We start from the raw sequence: 15362 nt of genomic DNA on the forward strand, positions 1-15362 counted from the left end.
GAGGGAGGAGGAAAAGTTCACTGTGGCTGATCCAAGTCCAGAGCTGCTTACAAAGTATCCCTTCTGTCTGAGCGCAGCCTCTGCTGCTATCCTCTGTCAGCCATACACCTTAGTCAGCCTGAGAAACGCTTCAGAAAGACAAGGGGGGATGGACAGAGGCAGCTGAGCCAGATTTTGGGAGATGCAAATCGTGGAAATGGATACATTGATATTCTAGGAAATGTACCTGTGATGTAATCTTTGTCTGCCTTCACCACTACAACTATATGCACATCCTCAGGCCTACTTTCCCTATGGGCCTGTGCTGCCTGTGGGTAGAAGATGTAAGGAGTCCCGCTCACCACACAAGAACAGGTCAGGCTGGCCTGTCAGTCCGCCAGCTAGCACTGTGAAGCAGTGCTAGGACCACAATGCTAGGACGGACTCTGTTCTACAAGGTAGGTACATGTGGTTAAAGTCTGTGTGTATGTGATTACAGGAGAAGATACAGGACTTAAGAACTTGCTGCGAAGAAAGTCCATGTTTTTGGGAGGTAAATAAATGTCGTAAAAACAGACTTTTGGTGCAGAATCTTAGTTTTCCACTGAGAATTAATCACCATACTAGCTACTGTCCGAACAACGACTTCTTCTTCGGACTAATCTAGCAAAATGAGTAACTTGGTCATGAGTGAAATTTAGGTCAAATATAGTCGGTAATAATAATCTTTGTTACACTTTTAGTTAACTTAAGAAACACGTGTAAACTGTTAGTCTATAAATTGTATTTCTGTTACATTTGTAACAAGAGATACCCTACATGACCTAAAATTTTGTCCACAAAAGTGTATGTTTAGAGGCAAATAAAATGTCAAAACATGTTATTTTCAGTGCTTAAACTAAGAATTCCATGTTCCATGCTCCAAGCAAAGCTCGAAATACCTTTTTAAAGTCAATAAAACTATCTGAGTCAGGTGAAATGGGCAAGATGGTCATGAGGCAAAGTTTATAGTCATTGAGGGTTTCATGCTCACTTAATTATGAAACTGTTTTTACCCATATTTTCAGGCATTTCTGGAAGAACTGAATTGTTTTTGATAAAATTCTTTTTTAGAAAAATGTTCTGCATTTAGCTTAAAAGGACACTAGCATTAAGTATAATGTTAGATGAAAAACCAATATATATATTGTTTGAGAAAATAGTTTGATTTATTTCTTTAGAATATTTTTTTGACCTAGTAAAATACATTTAAAACTTTGGATCCTACTGTGGCCTTTTCTGACCATATTGGGACCATTTATGTCACTCAAGCTTTTTGCCACTTGACACACGTAGATTGCTATATTTCATCATTCAGAATGCATCTTCCTGAATGCATTCAATAAATGGACCTTGAAACGAACTATTTCAAGTCAAAAATATTTCAGTGATCTCACTAATATCCTCTGGGTCCCAACAGACCACCGTAGAATCCTGTGTTTTCAATGCATTTCAGTAGGTTAGAAAAATTCTAATAAAATAAATCAAACTATTTTCCTGGACAGTGTTTAATGGTCTTTCATCTGATAAATACTTTCTTTTCATGTTTTTTGGGGTGATTTTTTGGCCTTTAAATGTGCTACAAATGACAAAATGACGGGTCAAGTATCCCCTTTCTCATTTTAGTGTGTGTCTCTGACACAAGAATTAATATGGACCTTGCATGAGTGAGTGAGTGCTTGGGGTTTAACGTCGCACTTAAAAACTGTTCAGTCATATGACGATGAGTCCTTGGATAAAAACACTAAAAGAGTCAAACACAAAATACCAAATGACAAAATGTAAACTACCTAAAATTTCAACCATAACTAGGCTAATTCTTCAACTTTTTCAACCACCACTGACCAATACTTTGTAACATTCTGAGAGAACTATTTTATGAAGCTTGCATCTTTATCGACACAAACAAATCATTTCTGGTGTCATTTTCATAATAACTGTACGCATAAATTTCACTGAAAAAAAAGTGCTGTAGTGGTTAAACAGGTTGCAGATTTACAGCAAGTTGCACATTTGTCCTATTGAGTGTATAATGCGGTTTGCTTGTTAGGATGACATCCTACTGGAACAAGGCAAGTTTTGGCATCAATAGTACTGGGCTCAGTCGTTCAAAACTGTTTCCAGACTTAATACCAGATTTAACTTTTGGCCAAGTCCTCAATTTATTCCTTATAGCCCCAAAATAATAGCGTAATTTAAGTAAATTAAATATAAACTATAAATCTACTGCTGTAGTACTTTGACACTGGACGACTGCACTGGCATCTGTATTTGGCTACAGTTTAAATGTAGAACGGTAATACCAGTATTAGTTAATACACTTTCATACAATCGGGCCAATGTAATATTTTATGACCTTTATTAGCTGCTAAAAATGCATCATTCTGGAATGAATTTATACCTCAAGTGCACTTGACAAGGTAAGTATGTTTATTACAGTCAGTGCTTCTGTACAAGGTGTTACGCTGGTGTAATTGTGTCTGTATGCACCAAGCGACCCCCGGATTCATCACAAACAGGAAGCCTGTATATAGACCGAGAAAAAAATCTCTGCAAATTAACACATGTATGTATAAAAAGTAACAGTATGCATCGGGATTCAAAGAGGCATGGGGAATTAATGGTCTTCAACATCTCGAGTCTGAAAAACTTTCTGAAAGAAATCTAAAGAATGCCTTACACTACCTCCAAATTACATTTCACAATTACCTGATCTTTTTGTTTGAATCATCAACAAACTGAAGGAAAGTTCCCATACCTGCTAAGTAATGGGCAAAACTACGTGTATATGTATGTACATAGTAAATATTTCTTCATATATAGCTAGCTATAGCCACAGACAGAAGGTGCCAATATGTGTTAAAACGTCTGCCGAAACTGAAAACACAGAGGAAAATGAAAAACATATAGGCTAATAAAAACCCCAGGTACCCACACACGGGCTAAGCTATCTGGAGAGTTCAGGACACCTTGAGAAGTTGCACTCATTATTGAGTTGACTGCATTAAAAACAGGACTCATAAAATTACCACAGGGTAGAAGGTCGGGGGGTGGGGGGGGGGGGTGGGGGGGGGGGGTGAGGATTTGTCTAGCCTGGTACAACAACCTGGTCAGGACTACCTGAGCTAATAAGACCCTGGTTTTCACATGCAGCATTAAGTTACATGCATAGGGACATATAGGTGTAGGCCTAAGAGTTGTTTACACATAGGCACTGGGTTTAATCTGTCATTTACCTCCGGGTCAATGTGGTGTGTATTTAGGCACATTCTGACAACCAGATTCTGCCCAGGCTGACAAACTGATAACAGTTTAACTGAAGTTTGGAAGTGAAAACACACTTTTAAAAACCCTTAAAGGCCTTAAACTGATGCTATTAACACCAACATTTCTGACTTCCAATCATAAATTACTGTATTTTACCTCAAGTTTTCTCAAAAAAAAACAAAACAAAAAAAAAAGTACTCTCAGAAGCACATAAACGAAAATTAAATGACACTTTTAACACCAACACTTATGGTTTCTCTTTAACAAATTAATCGAACTCCTTAGTGGCTCAATAAGGTGGATAAATCAATCAAAATCAAGCAAAATGTGTGAAATTCAGTGAAACATCTGTTTTTGCCTGTTTGTCATGCACATTTATGGTACAGTTAAGCTAGTTTTACGTGTCAATATTTGCTTGTTTCTCAAGCACATGTTGGAGGCCACCATGGTTAGTGTGCCAGTGTGGCGCAATGACCCAGAGGCCTCTCACCAATGCGGTCATAGTGAGTTGAACCCCAGCTCATGTTGTCCATAGGTGGAAAGGTCTGTCAGCAACTTGCGGATGTTTGTGGGATTCTACCGGGCTCTGCCTGGTTTCCTCCCTCCACAATACCAGTGAGATTTTTGCTTGTTTGTTAAGCACCTTTACACCACAGACAACATTGTTTTACATTTATCAATTTCTACTTGTTTGTTAACCACCTTTACAACACAGACAACATTGTTTTACACATATCAATTTCTACTTGTTTGTTAACCACCTTTACAACACAGACAACATGGTTTTACATGTATCAATTTCTACTTGTTTGTTAACCACCTTTACAACACAGACAATCTGTTTTACATGTATCAATTTCTACTTGTTTGTTAACCACATTTACAACACAGACAACATAGATTTAGATACATTGATTTCTACTTGTTTGTCAAGCACATTAATTCAGAACACAGGCAACATAGTTTTACATCTATCTTCCTTCTCAATTTATAATGGCCCCTAAAATGCACTGACTTTATAATAATAGTTGCTACAAGTATATAATAAAGCTGCTGTTCGAAAACTGCTGTTCGAAAACTGCCGTTCGAAAACTGCATGAAAAAGTGGATGACACAGAGTTACCCTAATTCCTTCAGTGGAATTTATGCACTTTGTTCATTTGGTTTTAGAGACAAAGCTTCATTGGTTGGGTTGGCCAGGGTTTTACAAGGGGTATAGTGCTCTGAATCTGCACAGAATAATACCCTCATAATATGCTTAAAAAAAAGTGCCTTGCAAACATGTATCTTGGCAGTCTTAAGACATGTCCAGCACTGTTTATAGAGTGAGTGAGAGAGTGAGCGATTGAGTCAGTGCATGCTTAAGGTTTAACGGCATACTTAACAATTATTCAGTAATATGACGATGAAAGAGTCCTTACAGTGCATGTAATGTACCTCCTTTTTTGCTTGATTTCCACCACTCTTTTATTTAAGCACTATTTATATAACAGGTCTTAAAGGAGAAGAAAATTTAAATATCAATCAAATACCATTGAAAAGAGTATGCATGTCCTCGTACGTGCATGCCATAAAAAATTCTAATATGTACCTCAAGTTGATAAATTATAAAAGTCTGCGCCAACATCCGCTGTGGGCGACTCCATTTTGCCTAAGAACTAGTCCAGAAGTCTTGTGTGTTAGGAGCAAAATTGCCGTCGGAAACCGCCGAACTGCAGTTCGTACATGTCCAGTAGAACTCTTCTTCCAAGAAGGTAACAAACAGTACAGTTCTTTTTCCGCTTGATGATCAGGAAACCAAAATTTTGGACGTAGGTTTCGAGTTTACACGAACGAGGTGGCAGTTTTAGTGACTCTCATTGGCTGAGAGGCAACACACCCCCAGCATAAATTACAGGGTGTTAAAGATGGAGGACACGATGAACTCAGCGATTTATGCCCACATTGCTGTTTTTAGGCTTTACATGTATGGCAAGGAAAAATGGCAAAATTGTGCAGCAGGCACCACCAGATAGAAAAAAAATGTGCTCCTTTCAGCCTATAGTGTCATGTTTTTAGGTTTTCTTCTCCTTTAAGTCTATTCACCTTTAGTACAGTAAAATACAAGTAAAAGGACATGTTCCAGCTGGGTAACAGATTACACTGTATAGGTTTGCTGGTATAATATACAGATACTGCATGCTGTGAGCTGGCACATCAGGAATGTTCAGCTCCAGAGATTTTTGTCGAGAGCTGACAATTCTTGATGTCCCACCCCACAGCATGCACCATATGTTTTATTATACTGAAAAAAAAAAACAGTACCTTTTCGAGTTGTACAATAACGGAGCTATAACCACCGTCCGCTTGTTTACCTTACGAACAAGCAGATAACTTCTGTGGAACAAACGCACATGATCTTTGGATATTAGTGCTAGATCGCTGGATATTGCCTTCGTGAATGTGTGATGTTGCATTCCTTGGGTGCATGATCCTTGTACATCACTTTTTGTGAAATATCACGTGACTCACGTGGAGAATGTGGAAACTACAAGGTATAACAATAAGGCATATACACTCAATATGAAATGTGAAAAACCTCAGCTATACATAAAGTTCAAGCTTTAACTGAAACTGACGAAGTGGAACAAGATCCATGCTCTGCACACACAATTCAAGCCTGCAAATAAGCAGCCGGACAAAGACACTGTCAGGCATGAAACCCCATCTCCGTGCAAACAACATGCTGGTGGCGCCCTATAAACTTCATGTGTACGTAAAATTGGGAATCTTCAAGACACTAGTTGGACTGGCTGTTCTACTGAAATATGTCAGCAATACCCGAAGAAGTTATTTAGTATCGGTATATTCATGTACAGGTGATGAATAGAGGCCATATCTGAACACATACAAGGTCATTCTTGTATTGTCTGCTCAAATATTTTTTTAATCTCGCAAAAAAACTTGAATGTATCTGAGTCGTGCCTGCAAGTGTAGGTGCAGTGATAGAGAAACAAGCAAGGCCAGGGCCCTATCAAGTGTAGGTGCAGTGATAGAGAAACAAGCAAGGTCACGGCCCTATCAAGTGTAGGTGCAGTGGTAGAGAAACAAGCAAGGCCACGGCCCTATCAAGTGTAGGTGCAGTGGTAGAGAAACAAGCAAGGCCACGGCCCTATCAAGTGTAGGTGCAGTGATAGAGAAACAAGCAAGGCCACGGCCCTAACAAGTGTAGGTGCAGTGATAGAGAAACAAGCAAGGCCACAGCCCTATCAAGTGTAGGTGCAGTGACAGAGAAACAAGCAAGGCCACGGCCCTATCAAGTGTAGGTGCAGTGATAGAGAAACAAGCAAGGCCACGGCCCTATCAAGTGTAGGTGCAGTGATAGAGAAACAAGCAAGGCCAGGGCCCTATCAAGTGTAGGTGCAGTGATAGAGAAACAAGCAAGGCCACGGCCCTATCAAGTGTAGGTGCAGTGATAGAGAAACAAGCAAGGCCAGGGCCCTATCAAGTGTAGGTGCAGTGATTGAGAAACAAGCAAGGCCAGGGCCCTATCAAGTGTAGGTGCAGTGATAGAGAAACAAGCAAGGCCATGGCCCTATCAAGTGTAGGTGCAGTGATAGAGAAACAAGCAAGGCCACGGCCCTATCAAGTGTAGGTGCAGTGATAGAGAAACAAGCAAGGCCACGGCCCTATCAAGTGTAGGTGCAGTGATAGAGAAACAAGCAAGGCCACGGCCCTATCAAGTGTAGGTGCAGTGATAGAGAAACAAGCAAGACCAGGGCCCTATCAAGTGTAGGTGCAGTGATTGAGAAACAAGCAAGACCAGGGCCCTATCAAGTGTATGTGCAGTGATTGAGAAACAAGCAAGGCCAGGGCCCTATCAAGTGTAGGTGCAGTGATAGAGAAATATGGGAAAATTGTAAGTTTCACCACCAAGCATAGTACTTTGTGAAATTTGTTTGCCTCTAAAAATGTACTTTTGTGGTCAAATCTTTTAGGTCATTTAGGGTGCTTTTCGTTTGAACTATCACCAAGAATATCCTTGAAATCAAAGAATGCTATGAAACCTGCTCTTTTGGCATTCTGGGCATGAAAGGTTAGGCTCGGGCTTCTCGTTCCAGTTGGCTTAACACCTAAACAGAGGATAGAAATTCCCATGGTGTTCAAAGTTCACAATATACCTGAAAAGCTTGTTTTTTTTATCCCTCAAAACTCTCACATTTTTTTAATATAAAAAATCACTTTTTTCAGTTTCAGTCAAGTTTTTTTTTAGTTAAGAACGCTGCATAATACTGTTATATGATGTTTTCATCTCACACAACGACAAAACTTGTGTAAATTTGCTTGCAAAAGCTTCCAAAATACAATTAAAAATATGCAAAACTACACTCTCCTGGGGCCTCAGTTGCCTAGATCCCCACCAGAAATTTTCCCTGGACCCAAACCAGTTTTTGCAGACCCCAGACCCCACCTGTTCGGATCTCTCACTTCCTTGGTTCAATCTCAGCTCTGTTAATGTGAAGTTTAGGATAAGTGTCCAAACATATGAGAGTGTAAAAGCTTCTCAACTCTCTACTTGGGGCATAAAGATGGCTTTCAGCTGCAGTTTTTCTAAGGCCCCAGTGGTCAGTCTGGAAATTAAGTAGCCAGTATTTATGACATCAAGGGTTAGAGCTGTCAAAAAACCTCTGTAGCGAGAGGAGCCCGATTAAAGGGCCCTTGTCGCCAGTAAGTTGATCAATGACCTTTAATTAGCGGCAAAAATTCATAAAATTACTAAGACTAAAATATGCCTCAAAACTTTTTTGACATAACTTTCTTCAATTTGCATAAAACCATTATATTTCTTTTCCGTTTCATGTATCGTTTAATGGCAAATAAAAGGTTTCTGACTGAGTTCCCATGGTCATAAATGATATAAATCAAGTTTCTGGTTGAGTTCCCATGGCTATAACTGATAGAAATCAGGTTTCTGGTTGAGTTCCCATGGCCATAACTGATACAAATAAAGAGTTTCTGGTTGAGTTCACATGGCCATAACTGATACAAATGAGGTTTCTGGTTGAGTTCCCATGGCCATAGTTGATACAAATAAAAGGTTTCTGGTTGAGTTCCCATGGCCATAGCTGATACAAATGAGGTTTCTGGTTGAGTTCCCATGGCCATAACTGATACAAATGAGGTTTCTGGTTGAGTTCCCATGGCCATAGCTGATACAAATGAGGTTTCTGGTTGAGTTCCCATGGCCATAACTGATAGAAATCAGGTTTCTGGTTGAGTTCACATGGCCATAACTGATACAAATAAAGAGTTTCTGGTTGAGTTCCCATGGTCATAACGGATACAAATGAGGTTTCTGGTTGAGTTCCCATGGCCATAACTGATACAAATAAAGAGTTTCTGGTTGAGTTCCCATGGTCATAACTGATACAAACCAGGTTTCTGGTTGAGTTCCCATGGGCATAACTGATACAAATCAGGTTTCTGGTTGAGTTCCCATGGCCATAGCTGATACAAATAAAGAGTTTCTGATTGAGTTCCCATGGGCATAACTGATACAAATGAGGTTTCTGGTTGAGTTCCCATGGCCATAACTGATACAAATAAAGGGTTTCTGGTTGAGTTCCCATGGTCATAACTGATACAAATGAGGTTTCTGGTTGAGTTCCCATGACCATAACTAATACAAATAAAGAGTTTCTGGTTGAGTTCCCATGGTCATAACTGATATAAATCAGGTTTCTGGTTGAGTTCACAAGGCCATAACTGATACAAATCAGGTTTCTGGTTGAGTTCCCATGACCATAACTGATACAAATGAGGTTTCTGGTCGAGTTCACATGGCCATAACTGATAGAAATCAGGTTTCTGGTTGAGTTCACATAGCCATAACTGATACAAATCAGGTTTCTGGTTGAGTTCCCATTGGCATAACTGATATAAATCAGGTTTCTGGTTGAGTTCACATGGCCATAACTGATACAAATAAAGAGTTTCTGGTTAAGTTCCCATGGCCATAACTGATACAAATCAGGTTTCTGGTTGAGTTCCCATGGCCATAACTGATACAAATCAGGTTTCTGGTTGAGTTCCCATGGCCATAACTAATACAAATCAGGTTTCACCTTCACAAAGCATTTTCTTTCTTCATCTTTTCAGACTACTATATATTGTTAATTAATGGTTTGAAAAGAAAAATTGGAAAAATACTCCCCAATAAGTATTTTAAAGGCAAATAAAGGTCATAAAATATTACTTTTGAGGCTGTGAATTTTTGGGAATTTCCAGTCTGATGCTCCTCTACCTTCCAAACAAACATGTTTTCCAAGATCAGCAGAACTCTCAAAATCAGGTAAAATGAGTGACTTTTGAAAATTTGTTAGATCAAATATGGTATATCAGCAGCACAAACTGTGATCAAATCTGGTCCAATTAGAAACACAAGCCTTTCTGTGAGAGAAACTGAAATGATTCAATGACTGGTACTAGGCATCAAGTCCGTTCAGCGGTGGAAGAATCAATACTTCCAGTACAAATGCAACTTTCTCAGTGTTCAACCAGGATAAAGTGTTTAATTACAAAACCCACAGTGCTTCACAATGCACACATCTGCTTCACAATGCACACATTTGCGTTTAACTGACCAACACATTGCAGCTTAACTTGTTGACTGCCTTGATATTCGTCATGTTGAATTAGATCGCCACTTTAGATTAATGAACAGTTACAATCAAAGCACAACTGAGATACATGTACATATTTTGTTACTGACAACTGATATTCTAACATGGTACATGATTAGAATACTGATTTTACACCTAGAGCATACCTTTCGCCTTTCTAACATCATTGGAAACTGTTCACTGTTCCCCTTTACATGGTTCTGTCCTGCTTCCGTGCTATATTATTATTATTATTATTATTATATACTTTCTTAGTTCTTAGGAGGTTTTCTGTTTTACGTCGTTTTGAGAATTGGCCTTGCCATGATTAACCTGGAACGTTACTGGTTGATGGCTGGTATATGAATGTCTGTTTCGACCTGTAGATTGACACAGTTATTTCCTCTCGCGGACACTGAGAGAGTGAATGCTTGGAGTTAAACATCGTACTTAACAATTTTTCTGTCGTGTAACGACGAAGGAGTCCCTAGAGTGCATGTAATGTGCCCCCCCATGTTGCAGGACGGATTTCCACAGCTCTTTTATCTAGTACTGCTTCACTGAGACCAAAGGCAAGTAAGGCCCCGCCTGAACCATTATACTGATACTGGTCAACCAGTAGTTGCACTTCCCCTTAATGCTGAACGCCGAGCCAGGAAGCTAGAATTTCCTCTTTTAAAGTCTTACATGTGATCTGACCTAGGATTGACCCTGGATCTGAAAACATAAGTGAAAGTATTTTTACACATAGCTTTCAGTTGTCTGTATGATGAACCTTACTCCGTATTTTGGCTTTCTTTTTGCTTTAGCATTTCTAACATTAGTTAGTTTGAATCTAAATAGCATTAATTTGAATCTAAATAGCAATGTTGACTGTGATCATCTGTTATATTATTTTAATTGCTAATTAGCATTTCAAGTGGTGTGGGACTATATATTTCATTTTAGAATTTCAAACTATTGTCCAGATGCTAACTAGAACAACCAGGATAAATTTACTCTTCACAACAATATACGGTTGGAGAGGGAGAGGGGGGAGAGGGGGGGGTATAACAAATAAATAAATTATGAGCTATCTGTGGCACTAGCCAACAAAACTTCCCAGACAACTTTGATTTGTCCTCTTACAACAGCTTAACTGTAGAAACAGGAGATGTGTACATCACCTTGTCAGGCAGTATCAGCTACAGTGTAATGGCCTGGAACACAACAGACAACATGCTTGAGATCTGAACTCTGACCTCAAGGTCAAACTGACAAATACAGATAACATGTTCTACTTGTTCTTAAGTGTAATTTTAAGATAAAAATTTAATATTTGATAGCAAAGCTACAAAAGATGTCGCCTGTAGAAGACACATGCATGCCAAATTTTAAGTTTTACATTACTGAAACATGGATTATAAGATGGAAGGATTTTTGTCACTCTGATTTATTTATTTGATTGGTGTTTTACGCCGTACTCAAGAATATTTCACTTATACGACAGCAGCCAGCATTATGGTGGGTGGAAACCGGGCAGAACCCGGGGGAAACCCACAACCATCCGCAGGTTTCTAGCAGACCTTCCCACGTACGGCCGGAGAGGAAGCCAGCATGAACTGAACTTGAACTTACAGCGACCGCATTGGCGAGAGGCTTCTGGGTCATTACGCTGCACTAGGGCCCTAACCAACTGAGCCAGGGAGGCCCTGGGCACTTTGATTTAAGATAATAAACACAAATACAGATTTCATGTTCCCCTACATGTTATTTTGCTTATATATATATACATATATATGTACAGCTTTAGGTAAATGCATGCAGTATTGTTTTAGATACCACGATTAACACTTACATTCACATTGATTCCATAATGACTATGTCATGAATTCTATAATTTACAATAATCAATATTTAGTAGGCAAACGAAAATTACACTGATGTTTGGTCATGATTTTGAAATGTTTGTCATTTAAATGATGACAAGTTGTACTTGTGTATTATAATATGATAACTTGTACTGCTTTATAATATAACTTCACAATATGATAACTTGTGCGCCATTTTCATAGGATCAATTGTACTGCGTTATATTACAATATGACATTTACTGTGTTATCAAAGGATTATAGGCGTCTTAAAGCAGAGCCCACAATAGCCTAACATAAACTTGAACGGTGACTGTATTATCGCAATTTTAATGTGGCTGTAAATATGAAGAAATCACGGATTTATACTCCTTTATAGGGCCTAGGACAAGGATGTTCACTTGACCTAGTTTGTTCGCCTTTCGTTCTGTTATGTTATGTTACAAACCTTAAGCCTGAGTCATCCGTTTCAGCTATGTAACTCCAGAACGTTTAGTCAACAAACATGTAACATTTGAAAACAAATCTTAATGTCAAGTGATATGAATAGTAGCACAATTCAAGCACCTGATAAGCAGCTGATTTAATAAAATAAGCAGGTCACTCCCAGAGAGGACTTAATATGCATCGTCAGCAAACGTCCATATTTCCACCTTTATTTAATCCCAGGGCCTCCGTGGCTCAGTTGGTATCGCGCTAGCGCAGCGTAATGACCCAGAAGCCTCTCACCAATGCAGTCGCTGTGAGTTCAAGTCCAGCTCATGCTGGCTTCCTCTCCGGCCGTAAGTGAGAAGGTCTTCCAGCAACCTGCGGATGGTCGTGGGTTTTCCCTGGGCTCTGCCCCCGTTTCCTCCTACCATAATGCTTGTCGCCGTCGTATAAGTGAAATATTCTTGAGTACGGCGTAAAACACCAATCAAATAAATAAATTATTTAATCACCATCAGGATTATCTGGATAATTAAAAAACCTTGTGTTCCACTGATTTAGTTTGAAAAGGGAGCTTTTTTAGAGGTTTTCACACAGTAGCATGTTTGAAAAGGTAGTGTATTTAACAGGTCTCAAACAGCAGCATGTTTGAAAAGCTAGCGTATTTAACAGGTCTCACAAAGTACCTTGTTTGAAAAGCTAGCATATTTAAGAGGTCTCAAACAGCAGCATGTTTGAAAATGTAGCCTATTTCAGAGGCCTCAAACAGCAGCATGTTTGAAAAGGGAATGTATTTAAGAGGTCTCAAACAATAGCATGTTTGAGAAGGTAGCATATTTCAGAGATCTCAAACAGCAGCATGTTTGAAAAGTCTGAAATAATAAAATACTCTGAAGGTGTGAAATGGACTGCGCATTAGAAAGGTTTACAAGAGTAACATACTTGAAACAGCAAAGAGTTTTGTATGCACATACATGTGCATGAAATGTGTAGAAGCTGCCCATTCAGTATGTCTAGAGGAGTAGCATACCTGAAATGTAGAACAGCTACCCATTCAGTATGTCTAGAGGAGTAGCATACCTGAAATGTAGAACAGCTACCCATTCAGTATGTCTAGAGGAGTAGCATACCTGAAATGTAGAACAGCTACCCATTCAGTATGTTTATCAGAAGTAGCACACCTGAAATGTGGAGGATTTGCCCATTCAATATGTTTACAAAGAGTAGCATACCTGAAATGTGTAGAAGTTGCCCATTCAATATGTTTATAGCATACCTGAAATTTGGAGTAGATGCTTATTTGATATGTTCATAATGAGTAGCATACTTGAAATGTGAAAGAGTTGCCCATTCAATATGTTTATCAGGAGTAGCATACTTGAAAATGTGGAGGAGTTGCCCATTAAATATATTTATAAAGAGTAGCATGCCTGAAATGTGAAAGCGTTGCCCATTCAATATGTTTACCAGGAGGAGCATACTTGAAAATGTGGAGGAGTTGCCCATTAAATATATTTATAAAGAGTAGCATGCCTGAAATGTGAAAGCGTTGCCCATTCAATATGTTTACCAGGAGGAGCATACTTGAAAATGTGAAAGAGTTGCCCATTCAATATATTTATAAAGAGTAGCATGCCTGAAATGTGAAAGAGTTAGATATTCGATTCGTTAGAAAGTAGCATACTTGAAATGGGAAGAAGATAGACTTTCAACAGTAAAATATTCAATGCAGGTGAACATATTCAGGCTGGCGAATGCTATTAATATGAAACGCTTAATAAAGCTGAACAATTGCGAACCTCTCAAATGCCCCAGATGAGTTTGCATTATTTACAAGTTATACAGTTACTTGGCCAAATGTGCTTAGGCCTTATGCACATATACGCTGTGTGACAACAACAATGTCGCCACATAATACATTATCACATTCCTTTTGTTCTGCAACATGTCGTGTCCATTTCCTCTCACGCACAATGCATGCAATGCATGCAATGCATACATCACTCTAGTCTACCCTGTTTCTAGCAGATTGTAAAGGCATCATTTCCTCACTGCATGTTATTAAGTTATTACAGCCCCAGAGGACTGTGGGTATTGTGAACAAGGTGCCTCGGGGTTGAGTTCACTCAGGTTTCCATCAAACCCACACAGATGTATACAGATGACTTCCCCACTCTGCATTCTCCTTTAAACGGGATTACAGGGCGTAACTAGCTTTGATTCATCAAAGTTTAACAAACAGTATTATATTATGATGTTATATCTATTAATTAATTCATCGTGAGGCTATCAGTTGACTATAAATACAGGTACAAGAGCCGGATCAATCCACTTAACTGGCCCATCATTGCCAAGGCATAAACGGTGAAGACGTTATTGATTTTTGTTCCAACAACAACAACATTTGGTGCTTTATTCGTCCATGCCTTGGGCAGCCAGATCCAGGATCTGGACAGTTATGGATTTCAACTGTGTACAGACAGCATGCTTCCAAGGTTCCTCTGCAGTCTTGCTGACAGCATAGCTTTACCCCTAGGGATTGGACAGTACCCTTCAACACGCCTCACTTTGGCGCTCTTATTCTTAAGTAAATCCGTCTGTCAGAGAGCACCGTGAAGCACCAGCAGACACTTTCAGGTGAGACAAGCTGTGCTCAAAGCTTCACTGGCGTTCTGCAGGGCAAATCATACAACAACAACAACAAGTGGAAATCTGGTAACACGGAATTGCGAACAGAGCTCTTGTACAGTACATCTGAAAAGGAAATTGTCATTTTTGCCCGTCTGGAGAGGTGCCGTCCTGTCAATTCCTTTCAATATTAAGACATTGAACGTTTCATTTAATGCTGTGGGTTCATTTAAGGATGTGGAAATGGAATTGGCATTTTTGTCTTCTGGGTTCTATGCTACTCTGGTTAATTCCTGTTGGGACACCGAATGTTTGATTTAATGTCTAGGACTGGGATGATGGCTAGTCCAGAGGTAAGTCTATAAAACGTTGAGTAACACACGGTAACTATCGATGCTGGTTTAAGCCCTATTTCTTGTGAGTATATATAGAAAAAATAACAATGGTTAATTTCACATGGTAACTGAGAACGCTGACTTAAGCGCAGTATTATGCTGGTATTTAGAGTAATGATGGTTAATTACCTAGG

General features: G+C 39.2%; 2 protein-coding genes across 6 annotated transcripts in view; one reads left to right on the forward strand and one right to left on the reverse strand.

The window, feature by feature from the left end:
* LOC135462747 (WD repeat-containing protein 49-like) overlaps positions 1-15362 on the reverse strand; it is a 103914-nt gene that overhangs the window by 18152 nt on the left and 70400 nt on the right. The gene's annotated exons all lie outside the window — the stretch shown is intronic.
* The window catches only part of LOC135462948 (uncharacterized), a 25825-nt gene continuing 10463 nt past the window's right edge, over positions 1-15362 (forward strand). The window contains exon 1 of the mRNA XM_064740270.1: positions 1-437. The gene's annotated coding sequence lies outside the window, so the exon portion shown is untranslated. The remainder of the gene's footprint in view (positions 438-15362) is intronic.

The sequence above is a fragment of the Liolophura sinensis genome, chromosome 2 (assembly GCF_032854445.1).
Source record: "Liolophura sinensis isolate JHLJ2023 chromosome 2, CUHK_Ljap_v2, whole genome shotgun sequence".
NCBI classification, from domain to species: Eukaryota; Metazoa; Mollusca; class Polyplacophora; order Chitonida; family Chitonidae; genus Liolophura; species Liolophura sinensis.